This window comes from Mustelus asterias, chromosome 9 (genome assembly GCF_964213995.1).
Source record: "Mustelus asterias chromosome 9, sMusAst1.hap1.1, whole genome shotgun sequence".
NCBI lineage: Eukaryota > Metazoa > Chordata > Chondrichthyes > Carcharhiniformes > Triakidae > Mustelus > Mustelus asterias.
The window spans coordinates 38,095,204-38,113,472 of record NC_135809.1 but is presented as its reverse complement, the minus strand read 5'-3'; the positions used below and the strand labels follow the sequence as shown (position 1 = coordinate 38,113,472).

The 18,269-nt window shown below is 39.9% G+C and overlaps 1 protein-coding gene across 5 annotated transcripts in view; it reads left to right on the top strand.

Annotated features, from left to right (window-relative positions):
• LOC144498614 (tubby-related protein 3-like) overlaps nt 1-18,269 on the top strand; it is an 85,996-nt gene that overhangs the window by 19,860 nt on the left and 47,867 nt on the right. For 2 of the 5 annotated variants that reach the window (XM_078219995.1, XM_078219994.1), the window contains exon 1: nt 1,808-1,898. The exons of the other annotated variants lie outside the window; for them this stretch is intronic. The gene's annotated coding sequence lies outside the window, so the exon portion shown is untranslated. Of the gene's footprint in view, nt 1-1,807; nt 1,899-18,269 lie in introns of those variants that run through there. 5 annotated transcript variants of the gene reach the window in all.

Genomic DNA, 18,269 nt, shown 5'->3' with positions numbered 1-18,269 from the left:
GCAGGTAACATTTGTGCCTCACCCAAGTGTCAGGTAATGACCATCTCCAACAGGAAAGAATCCAACCATTTCCTTTGACATTCAAGACATCACAATCGCTGAATCCCCAACTATCAACGTCATGAGGGTTACCATTGACCAGAAACTGAATTGGAATAGCCATGTAAATACTGTGGCTACAAGAGCAGGTCAGAGGCTGGGGATTGTGTGGAGAATAACTCGCCTCCTAATCCCCAAAGCCTTCCACCATATATAAGTCAGGAGCGTGATGGAATACTTTTCACGTACCTGGATGAGTGCAATTGCGACAACACTCAGGAAGCTCAATACCCTTCAGGATAAAGCAGCCCATTTGATTGATACCCCATCCACCAACTTAAATATTCACTCCGACCACCACTGAAGTACAGTGGAAGCAGTGTGTACCATCTGTAAGATGTACTGTAGCAGCTCACCAAAGCTCCTTTGACACTACCTTCCAAACCCACAATCTCTACCACCCAGAAGGACAAGGGGAGCAGATTCATGGGAGCACCACTATTTGCAAGATTTCCTCCAAGTCACACACTATTCTGACTCTGAATTTTATCACCATTCCTTCACTGTCGTTGGGACAAAATAGACTGCAGAAGTTCAAGAAGGTGGCTTGCTACCACTTTCTCAGGGGAAATTAGGGATGGACAATAAATGCTGGCCTAGCCAGTAATTCCCATAAATAAATTTTAAAAGACTGGGATGTTCTCCTTTGAACAGACAGACAAACAGTAAGGGGAATGTGAAAGGATTGTTGAATATCATGAACAATTTTGAGATCAGTAACCAGAGGGGACACTGCTTTTTGGAGAAAGAACAAGAAGCGACATGAAATTTTATTTTACACAATCTGGACTACATGGCTTGATAGGATAGTGGGAGCCATAACAATAGGTTATTTCAAAAGAGAATTGGATCAATACTAGAAAGGGAAGAAATTACATAAGGGCGAAGAATATGGGAGTGTCACTAATTGGGAAGCTGCTTCAAAGAGCTGGCAGAGACCCGCTCATTCTGTGATTCAAAGTATATGCGAGCCAGAGAGGAAACGGGTAAAATAGAGATTGAAAGGGCTTGAAAATGGGGATTATTTTATATCTTCTTTCCTTCCATAAGCCCCAATATAAAAGATTGCATAATTTTGAAGTATGCTGCACAGCAGCATAAAATAGTGAACCAATTAACTAGTGACTAGAAATGACTCGTGTGATACTGTTCGAGCTCTGTTAGCTTTGCCCAGCCCCTGACAATGGTAATGCTTCCTGTTGAACTTATTACTAGATTTAAACCTCAACCATAAAAGAAATTCTTAATGATCAGAAGAGTTTAGTCAGGTTTGCAAGATAGCAATTTGGTATTAAAATAATGGCCTTTCTTTTGGGAATTTCAAATTAAACAAAATTCTTTTGGGAAGAAACAACATATATTGTAACAGATCCATTATTCCGGAGAACATTCTCTGAAAATTTATAGAACCTTTTAATTAAGAATTCTAGAAGATTTATAAGGTTCGTGAGGTTTACAGATTGAACCTACACCTTTTTAATGGTTACTATACTACTTTGTGATAAGTTTAAAATTTAGATTACATTGTAGTTCTTAAAATGATATTATAATATGTATACAAGATAAACAAATTCATTTAAAAGTACTGACTTTAAATCTTAAATCCACTTAACAATGAAAATACTTAAGATATCCAAACAACTAACAAAACTAATTTTATAGTTACAATCCAAAGTATAAAGCGTAACTTTTGTTCTCCCTATCTCAGTTTAGGGGGAAATCTAATGAGGCCTCAACCCTATAACTGTGGAGATCTGACTTCCTCGTGGATATCGCAGATCTGATCCAAAGATGTGCAGGTTAGATGGATTGGCCATGCTAAATTGCCCCTTAGTGTCCAAACATGTGGAGGTTAGGGGGATTAGTGGGGTAGATGTGTGAGATTATGGAGATAGGGCCTGCGTAAAATGCTCTGAGTTGGTGCAGACTCGATGGGACGAATGGCCTCCTACTGCACTGTAGGGATTCCATGATGATTCTGGCTAGTTGTTTACCTATGTTTCCAATATAAAGAAAATCTGTTGCTTTACGAATAACATACAGGCTTAATATGACGCTTCTTTGAGTGAGAATCCCTGAAAATTAAAATGCAGCTGTGCATGTGACCTTAAGCCTTTCAAGGTCTCTTATCTGTTTCTGTGTCTGTGGAAATAAAGTGCATTTCTCACTGAAGGCTTTTAGCTGTATTTTATTTGAGTTAAATTTTTAACCCTTTCATAAACTTAATCTTGTGTACAATTCCTTTAAAAATGCTGTAGTTCCAGTTTAAAAAGACATTTTGATCTTGTACTCTAAATTTAAATGGATTAGCAGTTTTCATTGCTCAGTAATGCCATTTGATTTTTTTTCTGTTGACTGGAACATTTTTCATTTGTCTAAATCCACAACAGTAATAATTTGTTTAATATAGCCAAGAACATGGTTCAATTTTGAAAGCAGCATTGTTTAATCATTTGATGGCTTAGGGTCCAACAATATCTCTGGCAGCATAGTGTTTAAGGAAGAAATTGTGTGTCTTTCACAATTCAGCAAATAACACTTCAATTTGCTTAAATAACAACTGCTCATTCTTGAAAGGCAAATTGCTTAAGAGCCTTCTAAAGAATTTCAATCTCAGCCTCAGCTTTTGACCTGTGAAGATAAGGAAATCTTCATATTTAAAGACAACACTAACGCTTTAATTTAATTTTTTTTTTGTGTTTCTGAAAGCAGAAACATAATGCTGTATTGAAGGGAATGGAATGGGCTATGTATTTAATACCACCCCTTCTGAATTCAAATGGAATGTTCCAGCTCTCGCCCTTTCCTACTGTGCCGTAGCTGATGTGGTTAGATATAGAAGAAGACAGCCTGTGCTAGGCAGCATCGCACTGAATTGACTCAAATATTCTTTTCCATATGATGGTGGTCCATGGAGCTGATGGTGGTAGACAAGGGGTGGATAATAACAATGCTCTGTCGGCCTATTTGATGCTAAATGTGTAGAAATAACTATTCCTGCGGTAGAAATTGAAATGAATTTATTGGTCTCACTGCACAGTGGCAGTTTTTAGCTTGTTTGTCACTACTCTATTGTTCTGACGAAGGATGTCGCTTGAAAAGGTAAGCCATTCTATTCAAAACCTTTTCATATTTATGTAGAGCATTAACTCTTTCACCAGCACATTGAGAACTCAGGGAGGCTTCCATAAAGCATTGAAGTTGAAGTTTGTTTTTGTTTGTTTGAGATTGAATCTTGAAAATTGTTTCTTTGGGTCAGTTGGCATGCTTGGTCATGATGATACAGAAAGCATGTTTTACCAATTACAAGAAAACAAAAATAATTTAACAAAGCAATCGCAAATGCAGTGAAATTGTCCAAAAATGTCAATGGTATAAACTGACTGGCTGTTTATTATATTCACCGAACGATTAAGAGTCAGTATTTGAAGGGCAGTTTTTAAAAAAAGAACAGCAGTGCTTTGACATTCAGGATTTTGAAATATCCGCCGCATATGCAAAGTGATACTGGGGGACCTGCACAGTTTTTAAGGCCGATCCTTTACTTTGGTTGCAAGTCTTCATGTTTGAATACTGATTACTGATGACACTACTGGAGGAATTGGTTTGGAGGAGTTCATGTGGTTGACATATGAGAGGGGAGCTGGTCAATAGAGATGGAGTAATTAACCCATAGGTTGTAACGCTCCCTATCATTAGCACCCATTTGGACAGTGCCCATTGTTTCATTCCTTCACACTTGCTAACAAAATGACCAGTTAGTGATGATCTCATCAGCACTTTTAAAACTGAATAGGAAAACATACAAGATGTTGGTGTAAAAAAGCTGTTAACTTGCTGATTTTAGGAGGGAAGCATTTGCCAAAACATTCTCCTTTTCAATGATTTAGGCAAACCTATATCGAGAGACTGCTAGCTTAAACAGATCATGTGCACTTAGTTCCAAAACTGGTAATAATTACAGATGGTTTTCATTGGAAAGCTCTATTCTGTTACAATGGCACACCATGGACAATCACTGAAAACTTATTGCAAAGGGACACCTGCAGCATTAATGTTGGCAGCCCTAATTCTGCCAACTCTAGTTTTTTTTTTACATTGGACTTGTTGGCGCTTTTTTCTGAGACTACGTATTAAGCTGGCCTTCACTTAATTACAGCTCAGCTAACACAAAGACTCGCAGAGACGGTACTCTAACATTTCTTTATTTTCCAGGCCAACGTACAAAGGAGAGAGATTTGAGGCAGTTCCAAATCACTCTGAAATAATATTACAATTATACAATTTTCAAAAGTCATTGCTCGCCCTTCTGCCCACCCCAGCCGGGCATGAAGCAATCATTATTAGTATGGATTATTTACCTTGGCCAATAACATTTACCCTCTGACAGCATGGGAATACTTCGAGTCTTTCTCACAGTCTCTCTTGATGCTTACTAGACAGCTCTTACCTCATATAATGCATGATCTATTCATTGGCCTGTCTGAGATTTCTAATACTGACCTTGGCTTAGTGGACATTCTATTCATTTAGGACCATCCAGAGATACTGATAAGAATTTCTTTCTCCGTTCACTCAGTAGCTGCATTGATCCGAAGAATGTGGTTCTCTTCACTTGATTACATCCCCTCATGTCGTAGAGCAGTGTGTCATTAGTCAAGGTGTATGCTTTTAATACAGACTATAATACGTTTTCAAAAATACATGTTTAAATTCTTTAACAGTGGCTGTATTGTGCAAACAATACCTTTTATAAAATAGTTTCTGTAAGGTTGGTCATCTAGCACAATACATATCATTGTCAACGTCAGCAAGAGAGAGACCGTGAATGTGTGCGAACCAAAAACTTTGAAACTATTACAAGAGTATTAGTATGAGGGAAGGGCACCTACACCCAGCATTTATTATTTATTTTTAGTGTCACAAGTAGGCTTAACAGTGCAGTGAAGTTATTGTGAAAATCCCCTAGTTGCCATACTCTGGCAGCTGTTTGGGTACACTGAAGGAGCATTTAGCATAGCCAATGCACCTAACCAGCACCTTTTTCAGACTGTGGGAGGAAATCGGAGCACCCGGAGGAAACCCACGCAACATGGTGAGAACGTGCAGGCTCCACACACACGGTGACCCAAGCCGGGAATCAAACCCGGGTCCCTGGTGCTGTGAGACAGCATTGCAAGGCACTGTGAGGCAGCAGTGCTAGCCACTGTGCTGCCTGCTGTATATCAACACAGACTCCAGAGCCTCTGGACCATTCTCAGCTTGATGGACTGACTGCAGCAGTTTTTAAACCTTTTTCCTCCCGAACAGTTGATTAATGAATAAATAATCTACAGTATTAACCTTTTCTAGTTGGGTCCTCAGAATCTGCTTTGGTGTCAATACCAGAGTCCAGCATTAGACGCCTCTCTTTTTTACTTATGACAAATAGACTTTACATCATTGGCAGGAAGGTTTTAGATTAATCTGCAGAGATTGTAATGAGCACTTAAAATTCTAGAAAGTGGTTTGGAGTTGGAATAGCATTACTCAACACTCCACAACAAGAACATAACCTCAATCAAAAAAATAATAAGACCAGGTCTTGAGATTACAAATAAAATAGAGACAATCTTCTTCCCTTTTTGATGACGTGATGGGAAAGTAAATCTAATGCTTGCGCATGATTCTTTGAGGCTGATGTTCACTGATACTTAAGTATCCATGGGAACTTACAGTTCAACAACTGCATGACTAAATATCATGAATGAGATGTCCTGTTGTCAAGGAAACCCTGCTGCTTGCATGTGCGTAGCTGACTAGTTTTATATTTTAAATTTAATTGAAAACAGTAAACCCTTGAAGAAATGATTATAGCTCGACTCGTGCATTCTCAGACTCATTAGCGCAGTTAGTTAAGCTGTATATTTTATGATTGTGGTATCAAAAACATGGAAGAGCTAACGAGCATTTGAAGGCAGAGACAAAGAACTTGCAAATAATTGGTTGCTGTGTGTCATTATCCTTAATGGTATTTGTTAAAGCACACTTCAAAGAATTCTCCATGCTGTATATTTTAAAAATTAAGCAAGCTGGAGTAGAATTTCTGTTTTGGGTGTAATTCGGCGAAGTTGATTTGTGCACATTTTAAAGTGCTATCTCTTTTCTCAATTTTTCTGCTTGAACCTATTTACATATTGTTGAATGTAATATCTGCTATGAACCAATGCAATTGGGCAGTTTTTTAAAAATTAAAAATGTGCTTTTTAAAATATTCCTTCTTACTTTTAAAAGAAGTGGTACCCGGATTTAGTTTGATTTTAATATAGTTGAAACTGAGTTTATCACAATTTGAATTTTTAATCTGTGTAAATCCATCACCTGTGATTAACTTAATGTTAAATGACTGAAAATAACTTCTGGAGAAAAATCCTTGTTAAAATGGGGTACGGATGTCAAATTCTTTTTTTTAAAAATTGTATTCAAAAGTTTTGAAAGCTATCCTATTGGTGAAGTAGCTTAATTTTAGACACTCCTCAAAAGCCAAAACAAGTGGAATTAGTGGAAATTCCCCATATTGATGAGGATGTGACCAGTTTTGGGACGGAATCTGATTCTAGTGCAATGTTTTCAAAACTATTGTAAAAACTTGAGTTGTGTTGAATGCAGTTCATGCTTAAAATTCTGCAATCTTTTGTGCCATTTAGTTTTCTATGCTTCTATTAGGTAGGCCTAAAAGGTAGGGATATGTTCGGCACAACTTGTGGGGCTGAAGGGCCTGTTTTGTGCTGTAGTTTTCTATGTTTCTATGTTATGTTGATTTCAGGCATTGTACTAAGAAAACCATGCAAACAAGTGGAAACTCCAGACCACTACATTTAACACAAATTCAGGCCACCATACATTTGCCTTTGTAAGGTTACTGCCATTGACTGCCCTTCATTAATTGATCTCTCCAAAAATTGCCACTACATAGGAAGTGAAGCACGGGAGAAGAATCAAAAAATATTGCTAGGTCTTTGGAAAAGTAGGAAGTCTAAGTGCCTGATAAGAGATATGATTGCTAAAATTGCTCCCCTTATGCCCAGGACTGGAAAGATCCAGTGGACTGGAAGTTCCCTCTGCCTGTCCAGGCTTTGGTGGATCAAACTGTTGACATAATCTAACAGGGCCTTGAATCAGCAGAAGCAGGATTGCAGCTGCAAACCTGGCTGCTGGACTTTGGGCCATCTGGTTGCTATGCTGCCAGCAACTATCAGAACCTTCTGGACCAAATAGTCCAAATTGACCTACAATAAGGTCACTTACCTAAGGTTCACCTCATTTGGGTGCAGACCCTACTGTAACTCTTGATGAAAGCCCTGGAAACTCTGGGTAGTGAAATGGGGTGGGGACTTAACTGGCCCCACCATCCTTTCCCCTCTGTAGAATCTGAGAAGCGAGCATTCCCCAGACAAGATGAGGGATAATATTGGAGTTTTTGTGTCAGAGAGTAAGGTTCCGATTTCTGGAGCATTAATACTAGTTCTGGAGCTGTGAGATGTATGATGGGATGACCAACACCTGAAAGGAATTGGGGCCAACTTTCTGATGGGGAAGTTAACTATCACTAAATTGGAGTATCTAAAATCATGTGGTGCAGGAAGCTAGAAAACAAGAGAGTACAAGAAGGAGAGGCAGCATGGGATAATAAGAGTAGAAAATGGTTGAAAGACATAAGGATACCAAACAAAATGGAAAGAAGGCAAATAAAGGAGAAATTGTCAAACTATGGAAATCCAGAACTAAAAGATATATTAATACGCAAAGTATAATAAAATAGGAGAGCTGGGACAGTTTTAATCTGGTTCACTAATATCCATGAACAAACTTTAAAAAAATGCTTTTTTTTGGATTGGAAGATGTGTACGTCAGAGGTTAATGTTAAAAACCTTTCACTAACTAAAATACAGAAAATTGTACCAAATACCTTAAACTGAGAAGAGTTGACCTGTTCCAAAATGAGCCATAATTTCTTTTTTTATTCATTTGTGAGGCATGGGCGTCGCTAGCTGGCCAGCATCTATTGCCAATCCCTAGTTGCCCTTGAGAAGGTGGTGGTGAGCTGCCTTCTTGAATCACTGAAGTCCGTGTTCTGTGGGTTGACCCATAATGCCACCAGGAAGGGAATTCCAGGATTTTGAACCCAGCAACTGTGAAGGAACGGCGATATATTTCCAAGTCAGGATGGTGAGTGGCTTGGAGGGGAGCTTGCAGGTGGTGGTGTTCCCATGTATCTGCTGCCTTTGTCCTTCGAGATGGAAGTGGTCGTGGGTTTGGAAGGTGCTGTCTAAGGATCTTTGGTGAATTGCTGTAGTGCATCTTGTGGATAGTACACACTGCTGCGACTGAGCGTTGGTGGTGGAGGGAGTGGATGTTTGTGGATGTGGTGCCAATTAAGCAGGCTGCTTTGCCCTGGATGGTGTCAAACGTTTTGAGTGTTGGAGCTGCACCCATGCAAGCAAGTGGGGAGTATTCCATCACACTCCTGACTTGTGCCTTGTAGATGGTGGATAGCTTTGGGGAGTCAGGAGGCGAGTTACACGCCGCAGTATTCCTAGCCTCTGACCTGCTCTTGTAGCCACTGTTTATGTGGTGAGTCCAGTTGAGTTTTTGGACAATGGTAACCCCAAGAATGTTGACAGTGGGGGATTCAGTGGTAACACCATTGAATGTCAAGGGGCGGTGATTGGAGTGTCTCTTATTCATGATGATCATTGCCTGGCATTTGTGTGGCATGAATGTTACTTGCCACTTGTCAGCCCAAGCCTGGATATTGTCCAGATCTTGTTGCATTTGAACGTGGACTGCTTCAGTATCTGAGGAGTCGCGAATAGTGCTGAACATTTTGCAATCATCGGCAAACATCCCCATTTCTGACCTTTATGATGGAGGGAAGGTATTTGATGAAGCAGCTGAAGATGGTTGGGTCTAGGACATTACCCTGAGGGACTCCTGCAGGGAGGTCCTGGAGCTAAGATCACTGACCCTCCACAACCCCAACCATCTTCCTATGTACCAGATATGACTCCAACCAGTGGAGTGTTTGCCCCCTGATGCCCATTGATTCCAGTTTTGCTAGGGCTCCTTGATGCCACAGTCAAATGAGGTCTTGATGTCAAGGTCGTCACTCTCATCTCGCCTCTAGAATTCAGCTCTTTCGTCCAATGTTTGAACCAAGGCTGTATGTAATGAGGTGAGGAGCTGAGTGACCCTGGTGAAACCCAAATTGGGAGTCACCTGAGCAGGTTATTGCTGAGCAGGTGCTCTTGATAGCATTGTCAATGAGCCCTTCCATCACTTTACTGATCGAGAGTAGACTGGGCGGTAGTTGGCTGGGTTGGATTTGTCCTGCTTTTTGCATGCAGGACATACCTAGCAATTTTCCACTTATCCTCATTGGTTTGTTTCCATCATATCAAATTACAGAAAACTGTGAAGAAAACAATCAGCAACATCAGGAGGGTATAGACTAGTAAACTAGGTAGACAGATGAGTAAACTGGGCATGTCTGATTTAAAATTAATGTTGAGGAATCAAGATTTAACAGTGGGAGAAAAAATTAAAAGGAAGCATATGTTGGGTGACAAAACATTAAAAAGACTGGGAGCATAGGGTGGATGATAAAGTTTAACTTTGGACAATAGCGTTAGGCAGTTTTGAGTTAATTACCTATTTTGCACCAAAGCTCAATTTCTTTCCTTTCATTAGGTCAATCGAAGGGTAATTGGCTAATTCTGTAGTGTTCGCTTTACACCACCGTCCATGGTTACAATTTTAAAACCAATTTTGAAACACAAATATAAAAACCTTGAAACCTGAGGAGAGTTGACCTGTTCCAAAATGAGCCCTGATTTTATTCTTGTCCTCATTGGTTTATTTCCATCACATCAAAATGAAGTAAACTCTGTTACCTGGCACTCTACCTAATGGAATTCTCTACTGTTGTACCCGTTAATTCTCAGATGCTTTCGACCAGTTTGCTTACTCCAAGGTTTTACCCCGGTGCCCTTATTTGCAAGATGGACAAAGACAAGTAAAGGTTCAATAAGTTTATGAATAATAACACTATTAACCCTTAAATTACCCACATAAAACAAGAGGATACCCCAGATTCAAATATACTACCCGCAAAGATGGTTTGGTTAAACTGCAGGCTCAATCCTCTGAGGCCCTCTGGTCTGTCATCACGAAGGTGAGTCTCGATGGCAACTTCCTTCCTTCTCTGGTCAGTCTTTTTTTTCTGGTCAGTCTTCTGAATGGTCAAGGTCACCTCCCTCGTCGAGTCTTCGCTCCTGATGTGTCTGAGATGTGTACCTTTATCCTCCTGCCTGCCTGTCTTTCCAGAAACTTCTCTGGTTTCCGGCCAATGAGGTCCCAGGAGGGGGTTCCAATACCCAATGGCTTTCTTGATGTCCGCCTGACTGGGGCCCGCCCCCAGGTGTCCATCTCCAGGCTGTTGCTTACATGTAACCTGTTGCCAGATAAGGTAACTGCAGGAACTCTAGGTGACAGAAAGTCTGGCCCGATCTGGACTTCTAACAATAGGCCGGTGCATTTCAATGGGGTACGATGATCTCCTGCTGGGTCTCAGTAGAGTGCAATGATCTTTGATGGGCCAGGCCCAGACATTTTTGTGTATTTGTATAATTGGCCTGCCGGAGGTTTGGCTGTGTTTGATTTTAATATGCCCAATTCTGAAATTTAGGATATCCAATTTAATCAGCCTTAAAATTAGGCCCTGATCATATTACCACACTACCAATCAGTATTTCTAATGTTCCCCCAATACAAATCATCACTCTATCAACCAGAAACAATTCCAATGTTATTTAGAGCCCATAGCTGTACACTGCATTGTTTTATACTTAAATTATGTTTTAATGTACTGTTGAAGATTAGAAGTATAAAGAATGCTGTTCTCAATTTTCCGAGTATTTGCATCTTTGTCAAGCTCCAAGTAATGCACTGTATTCCATTGGTAAATGGAACTCTCTGTTAACTCGCATTATTGATTAACTGGCACCACCATTCTTAGTGCATGCCAGATAATAAAGATTTTACTGTCTTAGCTGCACTATTTTAAAGTGGAGATATTTTATTTGATAATTCTCTCAAAATAAATAGGAACTTGTATTATAATTTTGTAGTCCTGGTTAGTTATTTTGACACAAAAATATGGGACTGTGAATCCCATGGACAAAGACATTTGCTTCATAGCAGGTCTTGCCAACTTTTACAATGGAAATGTATTTACTTAATTTGAATATACTACCATGCAAAAGTAGCTTGGACTGTAGCATAGTAAAAGCAAAATACTGCAGATGCTGGATACCTGAAATAAAATCAGGAAGTGCTGAAAAAGCTCAGCAGGTCTGGCAGCATCTGTGGAGATGGAAACAGAGTTAACATTTCAGGTCCAATCTTCTTCAGAACTGAGTTCTAAAGGAGAGTCATATTGGACTGTAGTATATTTGGCTAGGGAACACAAAAGCTTGAGGTAGCAGCTGCTAAAGGATTGCAGCTTACCATTTAAAAGGAGAATTTGTGGCAGGACTAGTTTGTTTGCTATATAGACGAATGGATCATGCTGGTTGCTTTTGATTCTCCTCATCTTGGTTCTAAATGATCATCCCATTATCCTAAGACTATATCCCTAAGTTTTAGATTCCCTAGTCAATGGAAACATCTTGTGCGTCTACCCTGTCAAATCCCTTCAGAATCTTGCATTTTTGAATGATATTACCTATGATTACCCAATTCCAGAGAACGTAGTCCCAATTGACTTATCACCTCATTGGAGGACAACTTATCCCAACCTGTACTGCCTTCAATGCAAGTTTATCCTTCCTTTAAAAAGGAAACCAAAACTGCACAATGGTCACCAATTTCAAACCAAAAATTCTGCTTTTGTATTCTTACTGATCAAAGTGAAAAACTTCAGACTTCTCCACATTATACTGCATTCACTATTGTGGTGCCCATTCACAACCTGTCTTTGCAGCTTCACAACTTATATCTCCACCTAGCTTTGTATCAACAGCAAACTTGAATTACTATCTATTCATCTAAGACAATATAGATTGTAAATATTGAGGCCCCAGCTCTGATCAACCCAGCACTTTCAGCCTGGGCTTTTTGAAAGTGACACGTTTATTCCTACTTTTTGCTGCCTGTCCGTTATCCATTTCTTGTGGAGGTCTAATGAGTATTGCGCTTTTCTTAACTGGGAGCTGTACAACCATTGCCTTTTAGGTAGACTTTTTCATTGTAACACACTTTTTGAAGGCATAAGGAGCAGCAAAAAAAAAATGTTCAAGCTCAGATACTCCTCAGATATTAGGACGTTTCTCCAAGGTATGCAACTCCTTGTGCAGAAGATAGCCATGTTTTGCTGACCAACACCTACCCAGTATTGTTTCTTCAAATAATGTGTGAACATCATGGGCATTATGCATGATGAAAGTATTGTAGCTGCTTCCTTGATAATGATCACTGATGGTGATTAATGTTTCTGTTAAATCCAAATTGTCCTTTTCCCATTACTTCTATACAGGAAAGAGACTACTACTATTACTCCTAGTTCCTTAAACAATACCTCCCACTATTCCCAAGCCCAAAGATTGTCTAATGCTACCAGATCCCACATCTGTTCTTTTCTAACATCAGCCTTCTTCAAACAGGACCACCACTGTGATAGTATCAAACCACCTGCACTGAAATGTGATCTGAAGCATCTTTGTTATAGACATTGAGGTTTCAGAAATCTGCCATTGACTTCTTTCTAGCCTTCAGACCAGAACCAGCTTTGAAAGAAGAAATGTGAACTGTCAGTCACTGACAGTTGCTGAGGATAGGAATTGCTTTGGACAGCTTTCTGGTTTTCAGCGGACATTTTTTTTAAAATTGGGGATGTCAGGCCTTTCTTGCTCTCAGCAGCTGTCAGTTTAAAAAAAAATATATTAACTATCAGTTAAACTGACTGTTGCTGGGAGTCGAAACTGAATGCAGAACAGTGATGGGAGAAATAGTGAGTGCAGGTAAGTCAGAGTTGCTCCTCTAACCATGGATTCTGTCTCTCCCGTGCAGACTGCTCCTCCAGTTGCAGGTTCCCTCTTTACCAATTTTGTTGCTTCTCCAGTGAGAGAAAATATATTGGAGGAGTAGCATGGGTGGGAGGGAAGGGACCTGAGGTTGATGAGCAGGTATTCTGGCTGGTTCTGCTGCCGACATGCAGGAGACAGCACCGTCGCCCATCACTTTGCTTGACAAACCATTTAGCATCCTTCATAATGCTGAAGACAAGAAGCTGAATAAGAAAAGAGAAGAAGCAAGAGATGGGTTGAAACCCCAGAGCAGGGTAGAGGTGGGAGTTTGCACTGGGCTAGTTGTCGCTCTGGAGGATCCAGGCTCGCTGTGTTCCAGAGTGGGAAGCTAGTCTGGAATTGTCATGGTGACATTCTTGACCATTCTCTTGGTTTACGAGGATCCCATGCACAGACCTTTGTACATGGGTCTATGATGAGCTTAGTAATATTGAAAATTGTAAGTGAGGGATATATGCTTTTAGAAAATATGGCTGCCCTCATTCCTGCAATACTGCAGCCAACTGAAACTTGAATGTATTGATTCGAGGCTGCAGTGTATAATTATAAATGCAGAATTTTTATTCATTCTAATATGCAGTATTCATTTTTTAAATTTAATTGGGTGGGGAGGACACAGGGCTGAAGGTTCGCCTATGGTGCCTAGTATTCTTGCATAGGCCTACTTTCTTACCATCTTGTTTGTCTTGTACCTTAAGCAAAAGTAAAGCTTTATGTAACTGAACAAATAAGTAATAATCGCTCGGGGGCTGCAATACAAAGATGATGAAATTATGTTTCAGCTCTACAGAGCTTTCGTCAGACATTACTTGAAGTAATGCATTCACCTCAGTGAGAATAGATTGGCTTTGTGGTGAAACACAGATTCGCCAAAATTTTCAAAAAAACACTAATGGGATTTCCAGGCTTTAACCATCAAGTATAGAATATAAAAACAATCCTTTATTCGTATCTTTTAAAAATGGCAATTTTTCAGAATGCACTTTGAGCATTTTTTGGTTTAAGGTATAATACGGCTCCACCCTGTGGCCTGATCATACAAGTATAGTGCGATAAGTTACTAAGTTTGCATTAGAAATGTGACCATAAGAATTTACAATAAAGAAAATAATCAATACAAAAGTATGACAACAGTAAGTCTGCACAGATTTTTTAATATTCGATATATATTTACAATTGTGTTAGCCTTGGCTCAGTAATGACACATTTGCCTCTTGGGTTAAATTTGTGGGTTCGAGCTCCATTTCAGAGACCGGAGCACATAAGTAATGCTACACTGCTTTGGGCAGTGTATTTCAGAAGAGATGTCTGCTGTCAGGTGCACATAAGAGATCTCGTTGGAATATTCAAAGAAGAGCAGGGCATTTTCTAGGTGTCTTGGTCAATATTTATCCTTAAATCATCACTAAAATAGTGAATTGGACATTTATCAATTTGGCTATTTGTGGGACTCTGTAGTGCAGCTTTGGCTAATATATTTTCCTACAATACATTTCAGCTTTGAAAGAAGAAATGTGAACTGTCAGTCACTGACAGTTGCTGAGGATAGGAATTGCTTTGGACAGCTTTCTGGTTTTCGGCGGACATTTAAAAAAAAATTGGGGATGTCAGGCCTTCCTCGCTCTCAGCAGCTGTCAGTTTTTTAAAAATATATATTAACTATCAGTTAAACTGATAGTGACAAGCTGTCAAGAACTTTGGGACATCTTGAAAGTAAAAGGTGGTATATAAAATTAATTTCTTTTTAACTGAAACTGCCTAAGTAAATGTTTACAATGGAAATTTTGTATGTAAGCTGTTGTCTGTCTGTCATGATCCGGTTGCAGTTGGTCCATCGCGTGTTGGGCTTGTCTCCATGAGTTCTACAGCCCTCCTTTCTGCAGTTATTCAACTATAGAGTTGACCCAGGGTTTTTATCTTCCTCCTGTTCTGTACATCTACATTTTGAGTCTGGGCTGCTGGATAGTGAGCAAGGAAGGAAACCTAATGATTTTCCCATTTCTGCATGAAAGCACATGGATCAACGTAATTGGCACTTATTGTTACTCTGCACAGTAAATTTATCCTGATCTGTAAACCTCTGTTCCTTTTACATTTATTTATGTGATATAGATGTTCCTGGCTAGGCTGTCATTAACTACCCAACTCTAATTGCTTTTGAGAAGTTGGTGTTGAGCTACCTTCTAGAATCGATGCAGTCTGAGGTGAAGGTACACCCACAATGCTCTAAGGAGGGATGTTCCAGGATTTTGACCCAGTGACAATGAAGGAAAGACAATATATTTCCCAGTCAGATGGTGTGTAACTTTGAGGGCAACTTAAGAGGTGGTGGTGTCCCCATATATCTTTGTCCTTCTAGAGGTCACGCGTTTGGTAGTTGCTATTGAAGCCTTGGCAAGTTGCTGCGGTAGATAGTAAGGGTGGCACAGTGGTTAGCACTGCTGCCTCACAACGCCAGGGACCCAGGTTCGATTCCTGGTTTGGGTCACTGTCTGTGCGGAGTTTGCATGTTCTCTCCATGTCTATGTGGGTTTCATCTGGGTGCTCCAGTTTCCTCCCACTGTCCAAAAGATATGCTGGTTAGCTGGATTGGCCACACTGAATTTCCCTCAGTGTATCCAAACAGGAATCCGGAGTGTGGCGACTAAGGGATTTTCACAGCAACTTCATTGCAGTATTAATGTAAGCCCAGTTGTGACGCTAATAAATAAACTTTAAAGCATATACTTCAGCCACACTGTATTGATGATGAAGGGAGTGTCAATCGTTGGGCAGTTCTGCCCTTGATATTGTTGAGTTTTGTGTTATTGTAGATGCATTCATCGAAGCAAGTGGAGAGGATTCTTACCACATCCAACCTTGTGTCTTGTAGATGGTGGAAATGCTTTGGGAATTCTTTCATTTAGTGAGCCCTAGTAAAATTTGAAGTCAAAGAAAGTGAGGGAGTGTGTCTCTCCACTGGCTGGATTCATGCTTAGCAGAAAGGAAGATGGTTGTGATTGTCCGTGTCACATACCAACTTGACTTGTAAGTGTGTTGCCATTCCTTCACTAATGTCCCTACATTACTACAGTGACTATATTCAATAGTACCTAATTGGCTGTATGGAGATTTGGGATGTCCTCTAGTCATGAAAGGTGCTATATGAATGCAAATCTTTTTCTTTCCTTTTCTGTCAGAATCCTGGAACTCCTTTCCCAGCACTGTGGGTGTTCCTACACCACGTGAACTTCCGCAGTTCAAAAAAGTGGTTTATCACTAACTGAAAGACAATTAATGATGGATAATAAATGCTGGCCTCATCAGTGATGCCAACATCCCAAGAATGACTAATAAGAAAACAAATCAGGATGAGTCACACTGCAGAATGCCCAGCTTCTGATCTGATCTTGTAGCTCCATTATTTATACAGCTGTCCAGTTAAGCTTCTGGTTGTGGTGATCCACACAGGATGTTGATGGTGGGGTATTCAGTGATGGGTAATATCATTGGATGTCAAGGGAAAGTGGTTATATTTTCTTTTGCTGGATATGGCCATGGCCTGACATTTGTGTGGTATGAATGTTACCTACCACTTATCAGCCTGGGCCTGAGTTTTGTCTGCTTGAAGGTGCGGACTGCTTCATTGACCTGAGGAGTTGTGAATGGAACGAAACTTGGTGTAATCATCAGTGTAGATTCCCACTTCTGAACTTGTGATGAAGCAGTTGAAGGTGATTAGGCCTAGGTCACATCATGAAGAACTGCTGCAGCAGTATCCTGAGGCAGTGATTGTCTACCAACTATAGCAATCTTCCTTTGTGCTATGTAATACTCCCGGTGTTAATTGTATATAAGAACATAAGAATTTAAGAAATAGGAGCAGGAGATGATCATATGACCTATTGAGTCTGCTTTACCATTCAACACGATTCTGGCTGATCTTGGGTTTCAACTTCCTTTTCCTGTTCAGTCCCCATATCTCTCGATTTGCTGAAACACCAAAATTATAGCCTTAAATACGTTCAATGATGGAGCATACCTGATTCCCTGGGGCAGAAAATTACAATGATTCAGAACACTTTGAAGAAATTTTTCCTCATCTCAGTCCTAAATGATCTAGGAAATGACATTTCAGTATCTATCATGTCAAATGCCTTCATAATTTTGACTATTTCCCTGAGATTACCCCTCAAACTCCTGAGAAAATAGACCCAATTTATTCAGCCTCTCATCATAGGACAACCCTCTTATTCCAAGGATCAATCTAATGAACATTCACTATACTGCCTCCAATTCAAGTCTATTCTTTCTCGAACATGGTGACCAAAACTGCACAAAGTATTCCAGGTATCATCTCACCAAAACCCCATACAAGTGCAGCAAGACTTCTTTATCCATGTACTCCAAGACCCTTGCAGCAAAGGCCAACATGCCATTTGCTTGTTGTACCTAAATGCTAATTTTTTTGTGTTCATTGTGTAAAAATATTTTACTTTTCTATCCTCCTGACCAAAGTTAATAATCTCACACTTCCCCACATTATCTGCCAACCTTGTTAGCCACTCATTTAATTGTATTTAATTTTATGCAGGTTGAGGACATTAATTGGGGTATCACTTATTGAAATTATTGTATGGTTGAGTTACGAGGTGTAATGTATCACTCTGTAAATAAATATAAGACTAAGTAATGATTGACTCCATACTTCATCAACTGGCTTTTTGGAATAGACCATCCATTCAGTGGCGAGCTTTCCTCCTGATGCCCATTGCCTAAGTTTTACCTTGTTGTCATACTTCATCAAATGCTGCATTGATATCAAGAGTAGTCATTTTTTTTTCACCTCGCTTCTGGCATTCAGCTCTTCTGTCCACGTTTATACCAAGGTTGTAATGAAGGCTGAAACTTAGTGGTCTTGACAGTGCAGACTGACCATTGATGAGGTGAGTAAGTGCCACTTAATATCAATGTCAATGATGCCTTGCATGATTTCATTGATGATTGAGAGTAGACTAAGGAGGCAATAATTGGCCACATTGGATTTGTCCTGTTTTTTTTGTGTAC